The sequence below is a fragment of the Pleurodeles waltl genome, chromosome 3_1 (assembly GCF_031143425.1).
Source record: "Pleurodeles waltl isolate 20211129_DDA chromosome 3_1, aPleWal1.hap1.20221129, whole genome shotgun sequence".
NCBI classification, from domain to species: Eukaryota; Metazoa; Chordata; class Amphibia; order Caudata; family Salamandridae; genus Pleurodeles; species Pleurodeles waltl.
Window position 1 is genome coordinate 185,029,809 of NC_090440.1, and position 24,163 is coordinate 185,053,971.

The 24,163-nt window shown below is 48.5% G+C and overlaps 1 protein-coding gene across 3 annotated transcripts in view; it reads left to right on the forward strand.

The window, feature by feature from the left end:
* The window catches only part of CSK (C-terminal Src kinase), a 507,465-nt gene that overhangs the window by 443,426 nt on the left and 39,876 nt on the right, over positions 1 to 24,163 (forward strand). The gene's annotated exons all lie outside the window — the stretch shown is intronic.

Genomic DNA, 24,163 nt, shown 5'->3' on the forward strand with positions numbered 1-24,163 from the left:
ATGTACCTTCACATCAATTGCATTCATGTTAATCTTTTTTGGTGAACAGATAGATAATACATCTAAATAAAAAGTGACATTAAGAGTATTAGACAAACAAAACGAAATTCATGTGGTCAAACAGATTTTATATTGATGGATCCTAGCAAGATGTCCCAATACATCAGGTCTGCTTGCCTTGAATATGGGACATGCAGTCTGTTACTGTTTGATTCATTTATTGACGTCCAGAATGTGGATGATTTGCCAATGCCTGGGTGTATTATTGGAAGTGGGGGGCACTTAGTGTTCTTAAATTAACCTGTTCTTGCAAGTGACACCTTATCACTCCTAAGTAATTTGGCGCTCGTTTTGACCTCTGTAATGGCGGGACCAGTGTCATCGGAGATCTTTTTCCAGGCCCAAATCTTGTAATGAAGTAGGATCTTGTGAATTATGGAATGGACTTTCCATATTATACTACATGAAAAGAAAGAGAGGGATCAGTTGGTGGTTGGGATATTTTATAATTCTCTGTATTCCCTTCACGTTCAGATCACTCTGGTATTCGCAACTGATTGTTCAAGTGAGAACTCTTTCTGAATATTAAAACAAGAAAACGTATGGCGTTATGCACAAACGTAAATCTCCACTGTATTTTTTCCCTGTTTTCAAATGTGTTCTGAAAGCCACTTACATGTATGGCTCTTTGTTGCTTTTTTGCTTTAGTGAGACTTGTCCTTGATGTTTATTCTTGGTGTTGTGAATGGCTGCATTCTTCTTTAAGGAGTCCATGCTGTGTATAATCAGCCTGGCCAAGTAGTGCCTTGGATCACGTACTCCAAACACTCCACACGTGTATTGGGCACCAATTCCCTTTTAGTACCTAGAACACGTCATGTTCTTGTACCTTCAATAGCTTACCGTGATCATATCCATTTCTCCCATCCTGGGCTGGGCTACATATTGATAGCATTTTCGGACTTTTTCTAGTTCAGTGGCTTTTAAACTGTAGGCCGAAGACCCCTGGGGGTCCGCAACGCCTATTAAGGTGGTCCCCTGCTGGTCATAAAATTGAATCCTATATATATATATGTATATATATATAATGTGGGTTTATGAAAGAGACTTATAGCCGCAGTTTCCTCACTGTTTGAATATTCCCCACATGTTAAACGGAATCTGGCAACTTTTCAGCATGACCTCTATGCACTAGCGGGTGGTGCCATGTGGCTCAGCACTGACTCTGATCCACTCCAGAAATAATGTGTGGAGCCCACATAGCTGCCACTCCTGCATGCTGAAGTCAGTTCTGTGTGGATCCATAGGTCCCTCTCGTCTCTCTGAGACTCCTTTGAACCCTTTAGAATTCAAAAACAATGTGCAGGGGTAATGTCGCCTCCCAAAACATCAGATTTTAAACTTGTTTGGGATGTCGTAAAGAAGCATCTGTGACAGACCCTTATCAGGGTTGCATATAGTGCCTGGGGCAAGGCAAAAACTCTACAGTGCCAAGCACTGGAAAGCTCCAGAACTGCTCCACATCTAGTGTTCACTCCAGAACCCTTTCCTAATCCAGAAGTCGCAGGGGTTAGTCTTTGTCTCAATCAACGTCATCAAGTAAGTTGAAGACAAACTTATGAAATCTAAACGGGACGTGGCCACTTCCTGGCACTCACTCTCCTGAGATGGCACAGGGGTGGTGTCATACTCCTCGAAATTTCTCCTAAAGTTGTTTGACTACTGAGGCTACCCCACAACTTGTTCTGGCTCAACCATTTTTGGGCGCTGTCCGGCACTCCTAAACACATCGAAGGGTTCAATGAGGCCATGCTCCAACCCTTTGGATACTTGTTGAAGCCCCCACCACTCCGGCAGGTTCTCCAGTGGCACAGGTGGGACCCTCCGAGCCCACCATAGGGCCACCTCCAGCTCGAGTTCTGATTCCTTCCCCGATGCCGAGGTCCATGCCTGTTCACAGAACTTTGATTTCATTTGTTGATGCTGGAAGACTAGTTATCTATTGTACGCGGAGTCGGCACTGGTTCACCGGAGGCTGATCAGCTGCGAAATTGCTTGACGCCACCGTGCAAAAGGGTGGAGCCATTCAGAAAAATGGTATTTTGTCCACCAGCTTGGCTCCACAATCTGTGAATGCCATATCCTTTGGGATTTAGTGGCTGAAGTCCACCCAGGTGTTCTGAAGATCTCCAGCCTGTCCTCACCCAGGCAATATAGGATCCACTCGTTCCAGAAGATGGGCCATTGGCACCATTGTTGCCATTCGCTGCCATGCTTGGCTGAGGTCCACCTGTTGTTCTGGCGATGTCCAGCCATCCCTCATCGGCATTTTGTTTCATGAAACTCACTTGTTTGGGGACAAGGAAGCCTCCGCTTTCAAGTACTTCAAGGAAAGCAGGACCAATACATTGCTTCCTGGGCTTATCTGCTCCTTCTTGCCAGCCGTGTCACCTCTACGGCACCATTTGCGGTTTCAGTAGAGGTACCCCATACTGCCATCTAACCTGGGCTTCACAAAGCGCTCAGCGGTTTTGCAGTCAAGGCCAGGGTGCTGAATCGTCAGACCCGCACTTGAGATCAGCAGGCCTCCCAGTCCACTAAATTACTCTCCCCCACACCCGTAGTCCCACCTACCAGACCCCTTTAGAGTACCCTTTAGCAGAGTCCCAACTACCCGGTGGGAGCCAGGGTCTGACAAAATTTGCCTGGTTGGTACTCCATAACATCAGTCAGTGGAGTCCTGTAAATTGTTCACCTGAAATATGCCCGACCTTTGATTTGCTCCCCTACGCACCTTCCAACATCCCACTCACCCCCTAGTGACTGACCCAGGACCATCACTCAATTTTGCATCAGGAAGCACCTTTTGGCCAAATGGGCTACCAAGAGAGTGCCTGTGCCAGAAGTAGGATGTAGTTGTTATTCCTGCTATTTTCTGCTGTGCAAAAAGGACAAAGGCTTTTCTTAGACCTGTGCCATCTCAACATCTTATTTAAGATGGCGACATTCAGAATATTCACACTGGGCCAGATCTCATCTGCTCTAGATTCCAGAGACTGTATAATTGCATTGGACCTGCAGGACTTCCATATACCCATCTAACCGGCCCATTGGTGCTACCTGTGGTTCATGATGAGACAGGAGTATTTTCAGTTTGCTATGCTCCCCTTTGGTCTCACCAATGCCCCTCAGGTGTTCATGAAAGTAATGGCAGCCCACCTTCAAAGGTCTTTAATCCTGTTCAGATTTTTCAAGAGACTGCAAAAGATCTTTAGTGGCGGTTCCTGGACCGCAACTGGGTCAGCAGCAGAACCTTCTCCCTTACCCATCCAGCACTAACAGTGATGACACATGCATGGCTTTGAGGTGGCCATTTGAGTGAGGTAAAGATCAGGGGCCTCTGGTCTCATATTGAGTCCCTGCTCCATATTAACCCTCTGAAGCTGAGGATCATCTGGTTGGCATGGAAAACATTCCTTCCTCCCTTCCATCAATCAACGGGGGAGGATAGTACAGGTCGTTGTGGACAACACCATCAGTATGTTGTCCTGCAATAAGTGCAGTGGGGGGTCATGGACCCTGTGCTGGAAGGCTGTGCACCTCTGAAAATGGTTGGACCACCAAGGAAATATCCTGGTGGTGAACCATCTGGTAGGATAATCGAATTCCAGGGTGCATGCGTTTGGCCATCTATCCCTAGCAGATTACAAGTGGCAGTTACATTTGGAGGTGGCACAGGGCCTCTTCCATGAATGGGGCGAACTTTGGCTCGATTTGTTCACCACAGCCGATAATAGGCAGTCATCAATTAGCACCTTTGAATTTTGAAGGCACCTCTCACTCCGAGACGCGTTCTACCTCGCATGGAACTCTGGACTCTTATATGATATTCCGGCCCCAAGTTCCCAAGAAGATCATGACTGGCCGGAACCCAGTCATACTACTAGCTCTGGTTTGGGCACAGAGAGTGTGGGTTCCAGACATCCTGGGCTTGAGCATAAGTCCTCCCCTCAGGCTGCCTCTTCGTGAGGATTTCCTGTGGTAGCAACAGACGAAGAACCTATACCCAAAACTTCACACGCTCTACTTTCATGCATGGAGATTGAGCAGCGACAGTTGAGGGTTTCTGATATCTCACATAAAGTTTGTGAAGTCCTTTTTGGCAGCCAGGTGTCCTTCCACTGCCATTGGGATGTGTGTGGCTTGTTGTTCCTCACACCATGGTGACCCAATTTTTTGCATCTCTTGCAAAGTTGTATTGTTTGTTTTTTCTGTAGACTATCAAGGCCTTAAACTGGGCACCGCTAAAGGTTGTGAGCAATTTCTACTTTCTTTTGGCTGCTGGATCAACCCTCCCTGTTAAGTCACCCGTTTGGAAAGGTTTACAACATCTTTTCCCTCCTTCACCTTTTGTGATGGTCTGTAGGAAGTTGGCCCTGGATATACTATCTCAAAGTGAGAGATAGTGTGCACAGAGTTCAAGGGTTCCCCTTAGAGGTTGATAGTGGCAACATTAGGTAATACTAATGCTCTATTTTGTGGTAGTGTGGTCGAGCAGTAGGCTTATCAGAGGGTAGTGTGAAGCATTTGTTGTACACACACAGACAATAGATGAGGAACACATACTCAAAGACTTAACTCCAGGCCAATAGGTTTTATATGGAAAATATATTTTCTTAATTTATTTTAGAACCACAAGATTCAAGATTTGAGGTAAGTACATAAAATGCAAGGTACTTCACACAGATAAGTATATAACTTTGATTTAAAACAATAGTACACACAGTTTTGGTTAAAATGGCAATAAGCTATTTTAAAAGTGGACACTGCAAAAATTAACAGTTCCTGGTGCAGGTAAGTTTGGTTAGGTTTCTCAGGTAAGTAAAGCACTTAGTGTCATTCTCCTGGGCATAGGCAGCCCACTGTTGGGGGTTCAAGGCGACCCCAAAGCCACAGCACCAGCAACACAGGGCCGGTCAGCTGCAGAGGTCAGAGGAGGGCCCAAAACACATAGGCGCCTATGGAGAACAGTGGTGCTCCGGTTCCAGTCTGCTAGCAGGTAAGTATTTGCTTCCTCGGGGAGCAGACCAGGGGGGGTTTGTAGAGCACTGGGGGGGGGGGGGAGATACAAGCACACAAAACACACCCTCAGTAGCACAAGGGCGGCCGGGTGCAGTGTGCAAAGTAGGCTTCGGATTTGCTATAGAAAGCTCTGGAGGGACCAGTTGGGGGGGGGGGGGGGCACTCTGGTGATGCAGTCAGTGCACAGGGGGGCTTCTCGGGCCAGCCATCGACTGGACTAGGATGAGAGCCGCCTGCTGGTCACTCCTGCACTGGTAGGTGGTTCCTCTCGGTCCTGGGGCCTTGTCCAGGCGTCGGGTTCCTTTGTTACCAGGCAGTCGCAGTCAGGGCGAGTGTAGGATGTTGGCTCTGTATGCACTATTTCAAAGTAAGGAATAGTATGCACAGAGTCCAAGGGTTCCCCTTAGAGGTAAGATAGTGGCAAAAAGAGATAATACTAATGCTCTATTTTGTGGTAGTGTGGTAGAACAGTAGGCTTATCAAAGGAGTAGTGTTAAGCATTTGTTGTACATACACACAGGCAATAAATGAGGAACACACACTCAGAGACAATTCCAGGCCAATAGGTTTTGTATAGAAAAATATATTTTCTTAGTTTATTTTAAGAACCACAGGTTCAAATTCTACATGTAATATCTAATTTGAAAGGTATTGCAGGTAAGTACTTTAGGAACTTTGAATAATCACAATAGCATATATACTTTTCACATAAAACACATATAGCTATTTTAAAAGTGGACACAGTGCAATTTTCACAGTTCCTGGGGGAGGTAAGTTATTGTTAGTTCTTGCAGGTAAGTAAACCACCTACGGGGTTCAAATTGGGGTCCAAAGTAGCCCACCGTTGGGGGTTCAGAGCAACCCCAAAGTTACCACACCAGCAGCTCAGGGCCGGTCAGGTGCAGAGTTCAAAGTGGTGCCCAAAACAGACAGGCTTCAATGGAGAAGGGGGTGCCCCGGTTCCAGTCTGCCAGCAGGTAAGTACCCGTGTCTTCGGAGGGCAGACCAGGGGGGTTTTGTAGGGCACCGGGGGGACACAAGCCAGCACAGGAAGTACACCCTCAGCAGCACGGGGGCGGCCGGGTGCAGTGTGCATACATGCGTCAGGTTTTCAATAGGTTTCACTGGGAGACCAAGGGGTCTCTTCAGCGATGCAGGCCGGCAAGGGGGAGGCTCCTCGGGGTAGCCACCACCTGGGCAAGGGAGAGGGCCTCCTGGGGGTCACTCCTGCACTGGAGTTCCGATCCTTCAGGTCCTGGGGGCTGCGGGTGCAGGGTCTTTTTCAGGCGTCGGGATTTTGGATTCAGACAGTCGCGGTCAGGGGGAGCCTCGGGATTCCCTCTGCAGGCGTCGCTGTGGGGGCTCAGGGGGGACAACTTTGGTTACTCACAGTCTTGGAGTCGCCGGGGGGTCCTCCCTGTAGCGTTGTTTCTTCACCAGTCGAGTCGGGGTCGCCGGGTGCAGTGTTGCAAGTCTCACGCTTCTGGCGGGGATTGCAGGGGTCTTTAAATCTGCTCCTCTGGAAACAAAGTTGCAGTCTTTGTTGAACAGGGCCGCTGTTCTCAGGAGTTTCTTGGTCTTTTTGAAGCAGGGCAGTCCTCTGAGGATTCAGAAGTCGCTGGTCCTGTGGAAAGCGTCGCTGGAGCAGTTTTCTTTCGAAGGAGGGAGACAGGCCGGTAGGGCTGGGGCCAAAGCAGTTGGTGTCTCCGTCTTCTCTGCAGGGTTTTTCAGCTCAGCAGTCCTCTTCTTCTTAAGTTGCAGCAATCTGATTTCCTAGGTTCAGGGGAGCCCCTAAATACAGAATTTAGGGGTGTGTTTGGGTCAGGGAGGGCAGTAGTCAATGGCTACTGGCCCTGAGGGTGGCTACACCCTCTTTGTGCCTCCTCCCAAGGGGAGGGGGTCACATTCCTATCCCTATTGGGGGGATCCTCCATCTGCAAGATGGAGGATTCCTAAAAGTCAGAGTCACTTCAGCTCAGGTTGCCTTAGGGGCTGTCCTGACTGGCCAGTGACTCCTCCTTGTTTTTCTCATTATCTCCTCCGGCCTTGCCGCCAAAAGTGGGGCTGTGGCCGGAGGGGGCGGGCAACTCCACTAGCTGGAATGCCCTGTGGTGCTGGAACAAAGGGGGTGAGCCTTTGAGGCTCACCGCCAGGTGTTACAGCTCCTGCCTGGGGGAGGTGATAGCATCTCCACCCAGTGCAGGCTTTGTTACTAGCCACAGAGTGACAAAGGCACTCTCCCCTTGTGGCCAGCAACATGTCTCGAGTGTGGCAGGCTGCTAAAATCAGTCAGCCTACACAGGTAGTTGGTTAAGGTTTCAGGGGGCACCTCTAAGGTGCCCTCTGGGGTGTATTTCACAATAAAATGTACACTGGCATCAGTGTGCATTTATTGTACTGAGAAGTTTGATACCAAACTTCCCAGTTTTCAGTGTAGCCATTATGGTGTTGTGGAGTTCATGTTTGACAGACTCCCAGACCATATACTCTTATGGCTACCCTGCACTTACAATGTCTAAGGTTTGGCTTAGACACTGTAGGGGCACAGTGCTCATGCACTGGTGCCCTCACCTATGGTATAGTGCACCCTGCCTTAGGGCTGTAAGGCCTGCTAGAGGGGTGACTTATCTATACTGCATAGGCAGTGTGAGGTTGGCATGGCACCCTGAGGGGAGTGCCATGTCGACTTACTTGTTTTGTCCTCACCAGGACACACAAGCTGGCAAGCAGTGTGTCTGTGCTGAGTGAGGGGTCCCTAGGGTGGCATAAGATATGATGCAGCCCTTAGAGACCTTCCCTGGCATCAAGGCCCTTGGTACCAGGGGTACCAGTTACAAGGGACTTACCTGGATGCCAGGGTGTGCCAATTGTGAAAACAAAAGTACAGGTTAGGGAAAGAACACTGGTGCTGGGGCCTGGTTAGCAGGCCTCAGCACACTTTCAATTCAAAACATAGCATCAGCAAAGGCAAAAAATCAGGGGGTAACCATGCCAAGGAGGCATTTCCTTACAGCGAGCCTCTGGATCCTCTCTGCAGGCGGCGCTGTGGGGGTGCATTGGGGTTGACTCAGGGTGTCCACGTCGTTGGAGTCACCTGGGAGTCCTCTCTGCGGTGTTGGTTGTCCTGAACTCGAGCGGCGGCATCGGGTGCAGAGTGTAAAGACTCACGCTTCTGGTGGGAAGTGAGAGTCTCTTTAAAGTTGTTTCAAAGTTGCAAGTTTGTTGCAGTTTCTAAACAGTGCTGCTGTTCTCTGGAGGTTCTTTGTCCTTTTGGGTGCAGGGCAGTCCTCTGAGTCCTCAGAAGTCGCTGGTCCCGCTGGATGCGCCGCTGTGCAGATTCTTTGAGTCTGGAGACTGGCCGGTAGGGATGGGGCCAAGTCAGTTGTCGTCTCAGTTGTCTCTGCTTGGCTTTCAGGCCAGCAGTCCTTCTTCTTTGTGTAGGTTGCAGGAATCTGATTTTCTGGGTTCAGGGTTGCCCCTAAATACTGAATTTAGGGGTGTGTTTAGGTCTGGGGGGCAGTAGATAATGGCTACTGTCCTTGAGGGTGGCTACACCCTCCTTGTGCCTCCTCCCTGAGGGGAGGGGGGCACATCCTTATTCCTATTGGGGGAATCCTCCAAACTTAAGATGGAGGATTTCTAAAGGCAGGGGTCACCTCAGCTCAGGGCACCTTAGGGGCTGTCCTGACTAGTAGGTGACTCCTCCTTGTTTTTCTCATTATCTCCTCTGGGCTTGCCGCCAAAAGTGGGGGCTGTGTCCGGAGGGCCGGGCATCTCCGCTAGCTAGGATGCCCTGGGGCCTGTAACAGGCACAAGCCTTTGAGGCTCACCACCAGGTGTTACAGTTCCTGCAGGTGGAGGTGAGAAGCACCTCCACCCAGTGCAGGCTTTGTTCCTGGCCGCAGAGTCACAAAGGCACTCACCCCATGTAGCCAGAAACTCGTCTGTTTGTGGCAGGCTGGCTGGAACTGGTCAGCCTAACAATAGGATTCGGACTGGCATGCAGGGGGCATCTCTGAGATGCCCTCTGCATTTTTCGATAAATATCACACTGGCATCAGTGTGCATTTATTGTGCTGAGAAGTTTGATACCAAACTTCCTAGATTTCAGTGTAGCCTTTATGGAACTGTGGAGTTCGTGTTTGACAGACTCCCAGACAATATACTCTTTATGGCTACCCTGCACTTACAATGTCTAAGGTTTGGCTTAGTGATCATGCAACTATGCCCTCACCTGTGGTATAGTGCACCCTGCCTTAGGGCTGTATGGCCTGCTAGAGGGGTGACTTACCTATGCCACAGACAGTGGGTTGAGGGCATGGCAGAGGGGAGTGCCATGTCAACAGTCATTTTCTCCCCACCAGCACACACAAGCTGTGAGGCAGTGTGCATGTGCTGAGGGAGGGGTCTCCATGGTGGCATTATACATGCGGCAGCCCTTCGACACCTACCCTGGCCACAGGCCCCTTGGTACCAGGGGTACCCGTTACAAGGGACTTGTCTGTGTGCCTGGGCTGTGCCAATTGTGGGAACAAAGGTACAGTTTAGGGTAAGGTGGGGCCTGGTTAGCAGGGTCCCAGCCCACTTTCAATCATAACTGGCATCAACAAAAGGCAAAAAGGTAGGGGGTGACCGTGCCAAGGGAGACATTTCCCTACATGGTTCTTAATTTTCTCATGTGTTCTCTCTTTAAGCCCCTGCATAGCTGCCCTTTGCAGCTCTTGACTTTGAAAACAGAGTTTCTAGGGACCATTACATTGGCCAGTAGAGTCAGGCTCTCAGTCCAACCTCCATACACCAACTTCTTCCTTGACAAATTGGTCCCTCGGATGTGTTCATCTTTCCTTCGGAAGGTGGTGACCCCTTTTCACATTTTCCATAGAATTACTCTGCCTGCTTTCTAGGCTCCACGTCATCTGTCAAAGACGGAGGACAGACTCCATTTGAACATTAAAAGAGCTCTGTCGTGTATTGATTGCACAAAGATTTAGGTGAATGATCACTTCTTCATTTGGATCACTGGAGCAAAAAAGGGCAAGTCTGTGCAGAAACAAACCATCTCTAGATGGCTAATGCACTGGCAAAGAAGTAACCCCACAAGGGCTTCCAGGCTTGTCCCACCTTGGCCAGAGCCTGCACTACTGCGTTAACAGGCGAGAGCACCTGTTCTGGACATAAACTAAGCTCCCATGTGGATGTCCCTCTATACTTTCACAAAGCACAACTGCTTGGACACTCTGGTCCTTTGTTATGGGCATGTCACCTTTTCAGTCCTTCAGGGCTTTTTAGTCGAAGCCAGTTTATAGACCCAGCTCCAGGGAGGTATTGCTTCTGAGGTGAGGAATCTGCAGTTAGACAGAAAGTATTACGGAAGGTATGTAACTTGTTAGCAACATTCTGATACATAATGTTTAAGTGCTGATAGTGCACAATAAAGAGCCTTTCATTATAAAATACCAACAGCTTTGTGAATGTTTTGGGGGTAGGGTCAGTGCTTACACGTATGTATGTGTTTGTGTCTCTTTCTGTAAGGCAACAAGACCCTGGGTCTAATCCCCTGAACCCCGACCCCCAGGCAGCCAGCCCCATGCAGGGCACAACCTGTGGCTGTGCCTCCCATCCCTGAGCCACAAAGGACCCCAGGACCCGAATGCCATAATAGCGGGAGGCATATGCCCTCCCTCCCCAAGCCTTAATTTGCCCCGTGGACCTCTTCCACCGGGGCCTGTCCCAATTACAGGTGGGTGCCCCAGTGCCCACCCACCAGCAGGTTGGGGGCCCCAGAGCCCTGCAGCCCCACCTATGTTCCTGCACACTGCAGGAACAATCTGGTTCCTGCCTGTAGGAATCTGGGCAGGTAAACACCCGGCTGAAGAATTTTTAAAGCTTCTGCCCAGTGGGAGCAGACATGACTTCTATGCCTGCACAGCTGCAGACAGGAAGGCATGTTTGCTGTCACCCAGCGGGTAATATAACAGTGCTGGAACCGGGTGGGAACCAATATAGGTTTCTTTTCCTGCACTGATGCAGGCAGGGAAACTACTGTGTCCTGGGGGTGGGTCGCCATCAGGACCCCGCAGAGCACCCTCCTGTGTGTACAATAAATGCTTTGCACTACCCTCTGATATGCCTAACTGCTCGACCACATTACCACAAAAAATAGCATTAGTATTCTCATCTTTGGCCTCTGGAGAAACCCCTGGACACTGGACACTATATCTTATTTTGATATAGTATGGACAGAGCCAGCTTCCTACACCAGTGCACTGAAGGTAGTTCTTTTCTTTCCATGCACAGATCTGAAGAAGAGCTACCATTTTTGACTGGCCTTTCGACTTTTTGTCCGTTTTTTTTTTTTTTCCCCCAACTTCTGGTGCGTTGAGTAGATGTCTCGTAAGACCGGCTTCAAGGCTTGTGACTCCTGTCACTGCATGATGTTGGTGATGGATCTGCATCTGGTGTGTTTGTGGTGCCTGCCGTGCTCCGAGTGTCGGGCCATGAACCCGAAGGCTTTGAGGGAGCGGTCCCTAAACTGCTTACGCCCCAGCACCCGACCTCGTATCTCTCCCGGTCTCACAGAGCCTTCACCACTCCTCCTTGTTGCACTCCAAATCGTCGAGTCATCCAGGTATGAAGTGGAAGAAGCAAAACCGTTCTTCGACTTCACCCTGTTGGTCGGATGACGCAATGTGGGACACAAAGCGTCTTTGCTCCAGGCCCCCATCTTTTGGGCCTGTTTCTGAGTTGCCTCTGCGTCTCCCCGGGTTTCTGGGAGCCGGAGCCATCCCTGTCCAATTACAAGAATTTTAGGAGGCATGCGCCTCATCTTTTAACAGTCAGGCCCTGCCGGGGTACCTTCGGTTTTCCACAGGGTCGGAAGGGCCGCCTTCAGGTTCTACGTCGGCGATTTCAGCCTCTGCCCTTAGGGGCACCCAAAGACCCACTTTTGGATCCGGCCTGGTGTCCATCGTACCCATGCGACCTTCCCTGATGACGGTTCTGGGATTGACGCTCCCAACGTCGCCTGGGCCGCAGGCAGCATTGATCCCATACTCATCGCCAACTCTGAAAGGTAGCTGAAGTGGCGTCGCTTGTTTACGACTTCAGCTGGGACTCTGGTCCCTAGATCGGATGTTGACCCTTATTCCTATGGGTACGACTTCAGTGAGGGTATGGAGGCTGGACCCTTTAAAATTCCAGCTTGAGGATCCTATGGACTGGATTCCGGAATTGGGCGAAGCCAGAGGCCTGGATACTGCCCCTGACGTTGGTATGCTTTCTCCCTCTATAGTGGCTACCGGGGAGGGGCCTTCCTCCTACTCTATGGTCGTGCGGAGAGAGTGGGTGAGGTCTTGGGCCTCAAGCTGCCTTCAGTGGCTGTCAGGACCAACCTGCTGACTAAGGTGCTTCAGCCTGGGGCTTCCTCATCAGAACCCATTTTGCCCTTCAATGAACCTCTCCCAGATGTCCTGCTGGGGACTTGGTCCAAACTCAGCACAGGGGCTCCTGTTAATAGGACAGGAGCCTACCACAATAGGCCTGCACCTAAGGACCAGGCTTTCCTGACCCAGCACCCCACCCAAAAGAGCTTGATCAACCAAGCCTCAACGTCCCATGGCATGTTCCCTTCCGCTCCCCCAGATAGGGAATCAAAGAGGCTGGACCATCTTGGGAAGAATTTGTTCTCTTCCTCCAGCCTAGCACTGCAGTCTGTGAACACCACATGCCTTTTGGACTTTTACACCCATACCTTATGGGACAGGGTCATGCAAATGCTGCACAAGTCCCGGAGGAGGCCTGGGCCATTCTTTCCCAGGCTGTTGCCAATGGGAGAGATGCAGCCAAGGTTACAGTCAGATGTGGGCTAAGTAGGAAAGTGCCCCTTTTGGCTTGGTTACCCCCACTTTTTGCCTGATAGCTGATGCTAACTTGACTGAGCTTGTACTGGGATCCTGCTAACCAGGCCCGAGCACCTGTGATCTTTCCTAAAGTGTACCATTGCTTCCACAATTGGCACATCCCTGGCACACAGCTAAGTCCCTTGTAAAGGGTACCAATGGTACCAAGGGCTCTTTGGCCAGGGAGGTTCCCTAAGGGCTGCAGCATATACTATTCCACCCTAAGAGACCCCAAACCAAACACATGCACACTGCCATTGCAGTTTGTGTTTGCTGGTGGGAGAAAAAGGTAAAGTCAACATGGCATTCCTTTCTGGCTGCCATGCCCGCAAACCACTGCCTGTGGCATAGGAAAGTCACCCCTCTAGCAGGCCTTACATCCCCAAGGCTGATTGCACTATACCACTGGTGAGGGCAGCACTGCATGAGCAATATGCCCCTACAGTGTCTAAATCCATTCTTAGACATTGTAATTGCAGGATGGCCATATTGAGTACAAGGGCTGGAAGTTTGTCATTGCGAACTCCAAAGCTCTGTGATGGCTTTACTGACGACTGGGAAGTTTGGTATCAAACCTCTCAGCTCAGTAAACCCACACTGGTGCCAGTGTTGCATTTATTGAAATTGCACACGGAAGGCATCTTAAAGATGTCCCCTGTATTTCCCACATCCTTTTAGTGTAAGGCTGACCAGTCTGTGCCAGCCTGCCACTAACAGACAAGTTTCTGACCCCATGTGGTGAGAGCCTTTGTGCTCTCTGGGGTCCGGAATAAATCCTGGTCTGGGTGGAGTTGCTTCACATCTTCCCCCTGCAGGAACTGCAACACTTGGCGGTGAGCCTCAAAGGCTTCTGCCTCCTGTTACACTGCCGAGGGCACTCTAGTGGAAGATGCCTGCCCCTGGACCAAGCCTCACTTTTGGCAGCAGCTCCAATGGGAAAATTAGTAAACACCAGGAAGTGTGACCCCCCCATCCCCCCAGAATCCTCCATCTTGCTTCAGAGAATATTAGTTAGTAGGGTTAGGAATGAGCTCCCCTCCCCAAAGTGAGGGGGTACAGGAAGGGTGTAGTCACCTTCAGGGACCGTAGCCATTGGCTACTGCCCTCTGACCCCTGTAACGTGCCTAAATCTAGTATTTTAGGGTACCAATTAACCTTGCTCTTCAGATTCTTGGTGACCTAACAAGAAGGACTGAAGAGCCGCACCAGCAGAGAAGACTCCAGACGTCAACTGACTTGGCCCTAGCCCAGCCGGCCTGTCTTCAGCTTCAAGAATCCTACTACAAGAAGACAACTCGCCCTGCTGCACTAGCAACCTCTACAAACCCCCCAGAGGACTGTCTCACCTCCCAAGGACAGTGGCTCTGTCCACATAGAAACCTACAACCACCCTGGATCCGTGAGTCCTGCCAACTCTGCACCCTACTCCCACGGCCCTTGTCCAGGTGGCCCATTGGTCCAGAGAAGCTCCCCAGGCGATTCTGACATAGAGTCCACCCTGGGTTGACCCTTCCTGACCAACATGACGATACCTGCAGCCTAAATCCAGAGGACCCCTCTGACTGCGACTGGCTCCGGTGAAAATGTCCCCAATACCTAAAGGTACCCCTGAACCCGCAGCCCCCTGGCCTTGAGTAACCAAACTGACGGTCAAGCAACGTCCAGTGGGATATTTACTTACCTGTCCAGCAGTTGGTTTTCTTCAGTTGACTCCATGAATGACACCTGCAGCATCTTTGTGACCCCCCGCCGTTCCCTCATTGAAAAGCATTGGGCACCCGAAGCACCCTGCACCCCTGTGCTGCTGAGAGTGTGTGTTTGGTGCTGATCTAAACCCCCCCAGGTCTGTTCCTTGGCATGAATGACCAGTTGGAACCAACATGTTTTCTTCAATTTAATCTCTAGACACTGACTATTATTTTACAGGATGGAGGCGTCACCATTTGCATCTTGATTTATGGTAATGGCAGTATCCAATCGGGCATTCAGCTGTATTTTTTGTCTCTTTAATTTTACTGTTGCATTGCTTCATACAATTGTCAATCACAATCAGAGGATTTTGTTTCTATTAATGGTAGGAGGGGAATGCACTTTTTTATTACGCTATCTGATATTTTGTATTTTTTGTTATTGGTGATTCCACATGTTAGCATTTGATAGTTTATCAACGGCGATAACGAATTTGAGGTATGGTTCCTTTAATTTTTATACTAATGGGATTGGTTGTTTACTATTGGAAGCACTTCCAGCGACTCGCATACTTAGTAATATGCTAACTACAGCGGTGTCACAACACGAATACGGCTTTTTATCATGAACTATAGGTGCATTAGTGGTTTCATTTGATCCCCATGGACATTTTTTGTTCCCGATAAGTGTCTGTTACATGCTATGGGTATGAGAAGCCACACAAATCCACTTTTGAGCGTAATTATTACACAGTCTTTTGGTCATGAGTGAGCATGCGCGGTCACTGAGGGCTCACATTACTCTTCTTATTTATTCTACAAGAATTACGCTTAGCACATGGACTTTACCGGCTCCTTCAAATTCGACACGTAGCACTTACTACATAGCTGAGAAATCCAGGCATATTTAGATAATTTGAACAATAAGCCCAGAACATACATCGCACTTAGCCTGCACATTGCACTATTGTTTTAGAAACATGCAGTTTCTATCCATGTTAATCATGATCTTAAGTTGGTTTCAATTACTGTGGGAACACATTTAGGTAAGATACAGTACCACTGGCCATATAAGCAGGTTAAATGTATTCATGTTCACCATAACTTTCAGTTCTTTTTGAGTCACTTTTTGGAATACATGCTAAGGCTTTTCAGTTGCAAGCGCAGCATCCAGTGAGGTAGAGAGTGTTTTTGGTCATTTCTGTCGTTTCAGATACCACTGATGAAGGGTTCTTTGTACCTGAAATGCATTGGGATGGGAGTTTTAAAATGCTTCAGTTACCATTCATTTCATAACAGTGCAAATTAATTCATGAGCAGTGGTCGGAAAACGCCGCTGGAAGTTTCTTTGTACACTTAATATAGGATGATTCCATTAAATAAAGATAAACCTTGAAATACAAAGTTATGAAAAGTTTTTTAATGTTGCAACAAAAATTGGAATGAACAAACCCACCTGGGTTTCAGGTGAAGTGCGCTGAGGAGCTGGCAGTAGATGGGCTTCACTGCCAGCATAATTAATTGTTAAGCCTGACTCGGTGACCACACTACCACAAAAGAGAGCATTAGTATTATCTACTTTAGCCTCTGTAAAGCCTCTGTGGATCCACAGGACTCTGTGCAAACTATACCTCACTTTGGTAGAGTTTATACAGAGCCAGCTTCTCACGAGCTGGATGCAACTGACTCTCTGAGCAGATCGGTTGCTTAGACTGTGACCTTGATGCGCCACGCCTGGTTACGGACATCTGGCTTTTTAGGGGATGTTTAGTCTACACTGATGGACATTCCCTTTGATGGCACCCATTACTTTGGGGACAGAGCAGACTCTACCCTCAAGCTGTTTATGGAGTGCCGGGCTACAGCCCAGGCCATTGGCCTCGCTGCTGCCACATGCCCCCCCTTTCCACTTCTTCTCCCCCACAGACAAGTTTGCTTTTCACCCCTTTCATGGCAATGGAAGGGGCGCCCAACCATGTCCGTTCCCTGCCAGTCTCAGCGCATGCTGCTCAGCTTCTTCATGGCCGGGACAGTGAGATCCAGCATTCACGTAGATCTGGGAGCCAGCGTTCCAGCCTGTCCGAAGTGCTACTCCCTCCCCTTTAGACTAACCCTCCTGCCATGCCACCTTCCTACGATTGGATGATGGAGGATCAACTGGCACTTCTCTGCAAGGACGTTATAGTTCTTTTGGCCACGGGAGCCATAGAGAGGGTCCCTCTGCCAGAAGTAGGTCATGGTTGCTATTCCTTCAACTTTCTGGTGCCCAAAAGGGACAAGGGCCTCCGCCCTACCCACAACCTCTGGTCTCTCAATATCTTCCTCAAGAAGGAGAAGTTCAAAATGCTCAGTCTGGCTCATGGCCTGTCTGCCCTGTACCCTGGAGACTGGATGGTAGTGTTGGACTTGCAGGACGCTTACTTCCTTATTCCCATCCTGCCTTCCCACAGACTTGCAGTTCGTGGTAGGGCACGAGCATTTTCAATTCACCATGCTCCCCTTTGGCCTTACCATCGCCCCTTGGGTGTTCACCAAAGTGATGCTGGTGGTTGCAGCTCACTGCGCAGGCTAGGGGTTTCAGTCTTCCCATACCTTGATGACTGGCTGTTGAAGGCAAGCTCGACCCAGGCTGTTGTTTCCCACTTTCAGACTATGGCGGACCTCCTGCATTCGCTGGAGTTCACTATAAATGTGCTGAAGTCACACCTGACTCCCTCTCAGACACATTTTCATCGGAGCTGTTCTAAACACAGTGCAGTTTCGGGCCTGTCGTCCTGAGCAGCAAGTCCAAGATATTCAGGATATGATACCGATGTTGAAGCCTCTATCCTGGATTTCGGTGAGAATGACTTTAGGCTGCTGAGCCTTATGGCCTTTTGCATCCTGCTAGTGACTTGTGCTGAATGGCATATATGGCTCTGCAGTGGGACATGAAGTTCCAGTGGGCGCAGCATCAGGGGAATCTCTCCGACATGGTCCAGATCTTGGAGGGGACTGCGCAAGATCTGGAGTGGTGGCTTTCGATCCGCAATTGGGTCAGAGGCAGATACCTCTCCCTTCCCCAACCAGGCATCGGGGTGGCGCCTACATACGACCAGCGACATCCTATCCAGTGACCACGACACAAACAACAGATGCCAAGTCGAGATGCCACCTAACGGCGTGCAAGGGTATTGCTCAAAGAAAAATCTCTGGATCCAGACTGATGCCTGGGGGAAAATTCTAAGTTAAAGGAGTCTGCAACTAGAATATGTGTCTACCAGATAATTTGTTACCGAAAATAAGTAACTTGTTCTGTTCAACATATTACATGACCCAATCAAGTGGAAGCTTAACTGAGTTTGTGAAAAAATACAATTTCAGCAATCAGAGATGCTCTAGGAAGGTTTTCAGTTTTGTGTGGCTATTCAGTTTAGGCAGGTGAGGGCCCTCCCATAGCTTTCTTAAACAGGATAACTTCTGAGATAGATGGTGTTTAATTTAAAAAAAAAAAAAGCACTGCTTTATTTCAGTGATTAAATGTAATCACTAATAAAGCAGAGTTTCACATCTTTTTTTTGTTTTTGTTTTTAAGAAAACATTTCATGTGCACGTAAAATCTTTTAAGTGTCCTCTCATATGCAGCTACTGGGCCAGCCCAGGGGCTCACAGTGCATCTGTAAAACAATTGTCTGACTCAAGACTACAAGTGTGTGAAACACATCTTGTTTTTTAACTGCTTTTATTGAATGAAGAGCAACACTGAGTATTTTCAGTGTTACATTGGTGTCAAAGCACTCTTAACAAATAAGTTATTTTTCCCCAAGAGACATTCAAACTCACCCTCAGAACGGGGGACTTAACTAAATTACTCCAGGTCTGTCTGTGATCTGGAATTTGTGCTACCCAAAGAAACTGCTTTAGTATTGATGTTGATTACTACTTGCAATTCGGCACACTTGTCAAAGGCTGTAGCAAATCGTGACCTTCCTTGGAATAATTTACATTCTTTCTAGGAGTGCAGACAGGGGGAGCCTTTATCTTATGCCTTCGGTAAAGGAAACTGAACCTTGACAATACCTTGCTTCTCCTAATTTATAAACCAGAGTTGGAAAGCAGGAGAAAAATATATTCTAAATTTCGGTTGTGTTAGTTGGCTGCTTCCAAACTATTAAGCAATGTTGCTGATGGCATCTCTAGGGCCTCTTTAGCACTTAAGTCCTCTAAAATGTTGTTGGCATTAACGTTAATATATTGAGCATTGATAGTTCGGGGGCAGATGGGACAAGACTGGCTTAGACAAGACATTTTCCAGTCTTTCAAGTGCCAGCGGCTGCATCATTCTTACAGTACAGAAAAAACACATGGCAGCTCCAGTCTGGAGAGCTGTGCATTAAGGTGTTTACTGCCCAGGCCAGGACTTACCGATTGATCTGCTGCTCAAAGATAATGTGCCATGTGGAAAAAGACAGGTGGGGCAAGTCTGTAGCAGATCAATATTGCTTGTGCCCACCTGCAAGCAAACAGGCTTTCCAGGACCTGCAGTTCCGCTCCAGACCACATGCCCCTTCACTCCAGCACAAGTCATGCACAATCAAAAGTACGCTGCCAGGCTGTGAAAAGCAGAGATGGAGGTATCCTCATCTTCGCCCCGCCCAGCCAAGCTCAGTTAGGCCAATCTGGGAAGCTGGTTTGGGTGAGGGTGGGCAACAGCTATGAAAAAAGACCTAAGAATAATAAAGGAGAGTAACAGGCTACAAAATAGAGAGCTACTCACAGGAGTTTGGCGAGATTCCGGTAGCTCGCGATCTACTGGTTGCAGACCCCTGTAGTAAACTAAGAGGCAAGACATGGATTATGTGTACCCTATATGTGGACTAGATTCTTATTATACATGGAGCAAACGTTTAGTCTGTTTAATCAAACAAGGGTTTTTTTGTACAGCAGAAATGCTGCACTCACATATCTGGAGGTACACTCATATGTCAGAATGAAGAGAAAGGTGACTGTAAAAAGAAAAATGTGCCTAGGATCACACAATTTGAGACCTATTTATGGGTCAAGTACATTACAGTTAAATTAAGTAGATTATTCAGGTTACTCGACCTGCAGGTTTACTAACAGTTTTATGATCTTTTGAGGCCTTTTAAAGTATTGTGTCCAGGGGATGAGGTCCCTGAGGCCTCTTGGAGGCTTGCCTCCCCATCCAGGTGGGGGGGGGGGGGGGGATGTGTGTGTGTGTATATATATATATATAAACAATGAAGAGCAACTTCCAAGGAAGGACGCACACTCGGGAGATCCCAGAACTCAAATAGAGTAATTTATTTCACACACTACGCGTTTCGGCTGTCTAGCAGCCTTGATCAAGTTGCTCTTCATTGTTTATATTATTAGCCGGAGTGCTCTGCCGGTTTTCTACGCACCACCTCTCTTGGCGCTCCAGGAGCCCAGCTGTGAGCATCGTTATAGTGAATATATATATATGTATGTATATGTATGTATATATATATATATATATATTTTTTTTTTTTTAGGGCTTGTGTAGCTGCAGATACACATGCTATGCATTATTCCACCATCTAGTGTTGGGCTCGGAGTGTTACAAGTTGTTTTTCTTTTAAGAAGTCTTTTCGGAGTCACGGGATCGAGTGACTCCTCCTCTCGGCCATACTTCGCATGGGCATCGACTCCATTGTTAGATTGTTTTCTTTCTGCTGTTGGCTTTGGACGTGTGTTTTCTCTCGCTCCGAGATTTTGAATCGGAAACTTTAGAAAACGTCCTTGATCGTTGGTATTGTTTCGATCACGTTTCCACCTAGCCTCAAACCGATAGTACTGACAAACTAAATTGTGCCCTTCTGGCTGGTTCGGGCCTACCCTGTCGAAGCCTGATGGATCGGTCTCCATTCTGATTTTGTCCCCGATGCCACGTGGAATTTTCATACACAGACCAACACCTTGTATGTAATCTGTCTTTCTCCCGATCACAGAGAAGAGGATTGCGAGGCCTGTCAATTGTTAAGATCCAGAAAGATCGGAGAGCCAGAAGACTGGAAATGGCATCGAAGAGTACAGAACATCTTGACACCATGAATAAGATAGACCTATCACTGCTGGTCAGCACGTGAGTACGACTGCCCCTATGCCCACTTATAAAAAGTCCTCGAAGGCCTTGGGTACACCACTGCCAGAGAGCCATGGTTCGACCCGAAAAAAGACTCTTGTCTACCGACCTTCGAGTTCAGCACTGAAAAAGGCCACTCCCCTGTCGATATTGGAGTCGAGCAAGTCCATCAAAAGTTCAACTTCCGACTCGAGTAGGTGTCCTAACTCCTCTGAGTCGAATCCTCAACGCCCTGCTTCGGAACGGAAACAACCAGCTGTATTTTCGGGCCTGAAAAAACTACCATCTTCGGAGCCAAAAAAGTCTTCTTCAAAAGAACAAGGACTTTCGATCCATCTTAAACAGAGCTCAAAATCACTGGATGAACAGTCTTATAGACCTTCTGGTCATGTTTCTGAGGACACAAAGATCCAGCCTGTCCTTGAGATTATGGATGAAAGACAGTCAAGGACTCATATCCATAAAGAGACTGGCAGAATAATTACTACACCTCCTCTACAGACCAAGAGAAAGTTGGCCTTTCAAAAAAAGTTTGACACTGCTCCACCACCAGCAAAGATTTATAAACTGAAGGATAAGCCATTACCTATCCATACTTCTCCCCCTCATTCGCCACAACTTTCTTTTTCGCCACCAGCCCCCCAACTTTGCCTTCACCAAATAATTTACAATATTCTCATGGTGATACGGTTGGTCCTTGGGATCTCTATGATCCAGATCCTCTTCCTGGCAATGACCCGGACTTATATCCTTCCAAACCTTCTCCACCAGAAGACACTACTGCATTCATGCAGGTTATTTCTAGGGGTAGCAGCGTACCATGGGGTGCTTATGCACAGTGAGCCCTTGGAAGAGGATTTTCTTTTTAACACCTTATCCTCCACGCACTCAAGATATCAGTGCCTCCCAATGCTATCTGGCATGATTAAGCATGCTGATCAAATATTCAACAAGCCAGTCAAAGGTAGGGTTATAACACCACGCATTGGCAAAATATAAGCCTGTGCCTACAGACCCTGATTATATTACCCACCAAGTTCCTCCAGACTCTGGTAGTCCGTGCTGCCAGAAAGAGGGCTGATGGCCAGTCGTCAGGGGATGCTCCACCCCCTTGACAGAGTAGAAAATTCGATGCTGCTTGCAAGAGGGTAGCGACCCAAGCTGCTAACCAATGGCGAATTGCAAACTCTCAAGCCTTGTTAGCAAGGTATGATAGAGCCCATTGGGACGAGATGCAGGAACTCCTACAACAGCTGCCAAAAGAACACCAAAAGAGAGCACAACAGATTGTGGAAGAGGGTCAGGCCATAAGTAACAACCAAATACGGTCTGCCCTTGATGCTGCAGATACAGCAGCTAGAAGCGTGAATACTGCCGTCACTATACGCAGACACGCATGGCTATTTTCCTCTGGTTTCAGACCAGAAATACAGCAGTCAGTGCTGAATATGACTTTCAATAAAAAAACACCTGTTTGGCCCTGAGGTTGACACTGCCATAGAAAAAATCAGAAAAGACTCAGACACTGCCAAGGTAATGGGAGCCTTATATACAACACCTTACAGAGGCTCCTTTCATAGGCAACAATTTTAGACGAGGATTCAAGCCACAATTCAGAGGCTTTTACCTCCCAGGCAAATCAAGGGCAACAGCAGTACCAGAGAGGGGGATTTAGAGGTTCTTATAGAGGCCAGTACTTTAGAACCAGAGACAAGTTCCAGGCCTCAAAACAAGCCACTACCCCATCTAAACAGTGACTTATTTACCATCCCTCAACCCCACACATATCCTGTGGGGGCAGACTGCAGCAATTCCACTCCCAGTGACAAAATAGCACCACAGACCAATGGGTATTGTCAAATATCCACCATGGCTATTGCCTAGAATTGATTTCTACCCTTCCAAACATTATTACAAGCTGTCCCCAGAACACAATGTTCTATTACAAGAAGAAGTACAATCGCTACTGCTAAAACAGGCAATAGAATTGGTCCCACATTCTCAACAAGGAACAGGAGTGTTCGATGGCATCTGTCGCTGTAGATACACATGGTCTGCATTAGCTCGCCATCTGGTGTTGGGTCGGAGTGTTACAAGTTGTTTTTCTTCGAAGAAGTGTTTTCGAGTCACTGGACCGAGTGGCTCCTCCTTCTGTGCTCATTGCGCATGGGCGTCGACTTCATCTTCGATTGTTTTCTTTCCGCCATCGGGTTCGGACGTGTTCCTGTCGCTCCGAGTTTCGGAACGGAAAGATAGCTGAAAACGGAAGATTTTCGACGGTATTGTTGCGATCCGGTTCGAGATAAACACATACGACAACGCATTGAACATCGAAGCGCTTCGGTGCCCTTCGGGGTAGATTTCGGCACACCGTCGGGGCCTAGTCGGCCCGACCGCGTGGAGAACAACGCCGATGGAACGGACCCCGTTTCGATTCTGCCCTGAATGCCACAACAAATATCCTTATACGGACCAACACTCGGTCTGTAACCTGTGCCTGTCACCCGAGCACAGCGAAGAATCCTGTGAGGCCTGTCGGGCGTTCCGGTCCCGAAAAACTCTGCGCGACCGTCGAGCGAGAAGACTGCAGATGGCGTCCACGCCAAAAGAGCATCGACAGTTCGAGACAGAAGAGGAACAGGAGGAATCCTTTTCCATCCAGGATTCAGACTCCGACGAACTCGACCATCCAAAAACAGTGAGTAAGACGTCGAGATCAGAAATTAAAAAAGGCAAAAAGGCCCAGGGGACGCCACTGCCAACCGGCCATGGCTCAACCCAAATTCACGGTGACCAACAATCGGCACCGAAAAAGGCCCATTCAGTGTCGAGATCGTCCGACTCCGGTCGAGACACCGGCACGCAGCCTCCTCGGGACCGAGAGAGTGCTAAAGAGAAGCATCAACACCGAGAGTTCGGTGTCGACACGGATCGACGCCAAGACAGTGGCGCCGAAGATCATAGAGGCCAAGATTTTTCGGCACAAAAGAGGAAGGTTACCTCGGAGCCGAAAAAACAAACAACAGGGTTTTCGGAGCCGAAAAAAGCACCAACAGACCCAGTTTCAGGCTCCTATACTGAAGAACTTTCTATGTCTTCACAAATGAAAAGACACAGATTCGAACAGGAACTGCAATCCACTGAAGTGGATCACACGCAGAAGCGTATCTTTATTCAGCAGGGGACAGGGAAGATCAGTACCCTTCCACCCGTCAAAAGAAAGAGAACACTTCAGTTTGTAGCACGAGAGGCTCCTCAGCAACAAACAGCAAAGACGGTAACACCTCCTCCCTCGCCTCCACCTGTAACTCCGGCTTCACCAACTTACACCCCGTCACATTCGCCAGCTCACACCGCCATGAGCCACGACGACCAAGATCAAGACGCGT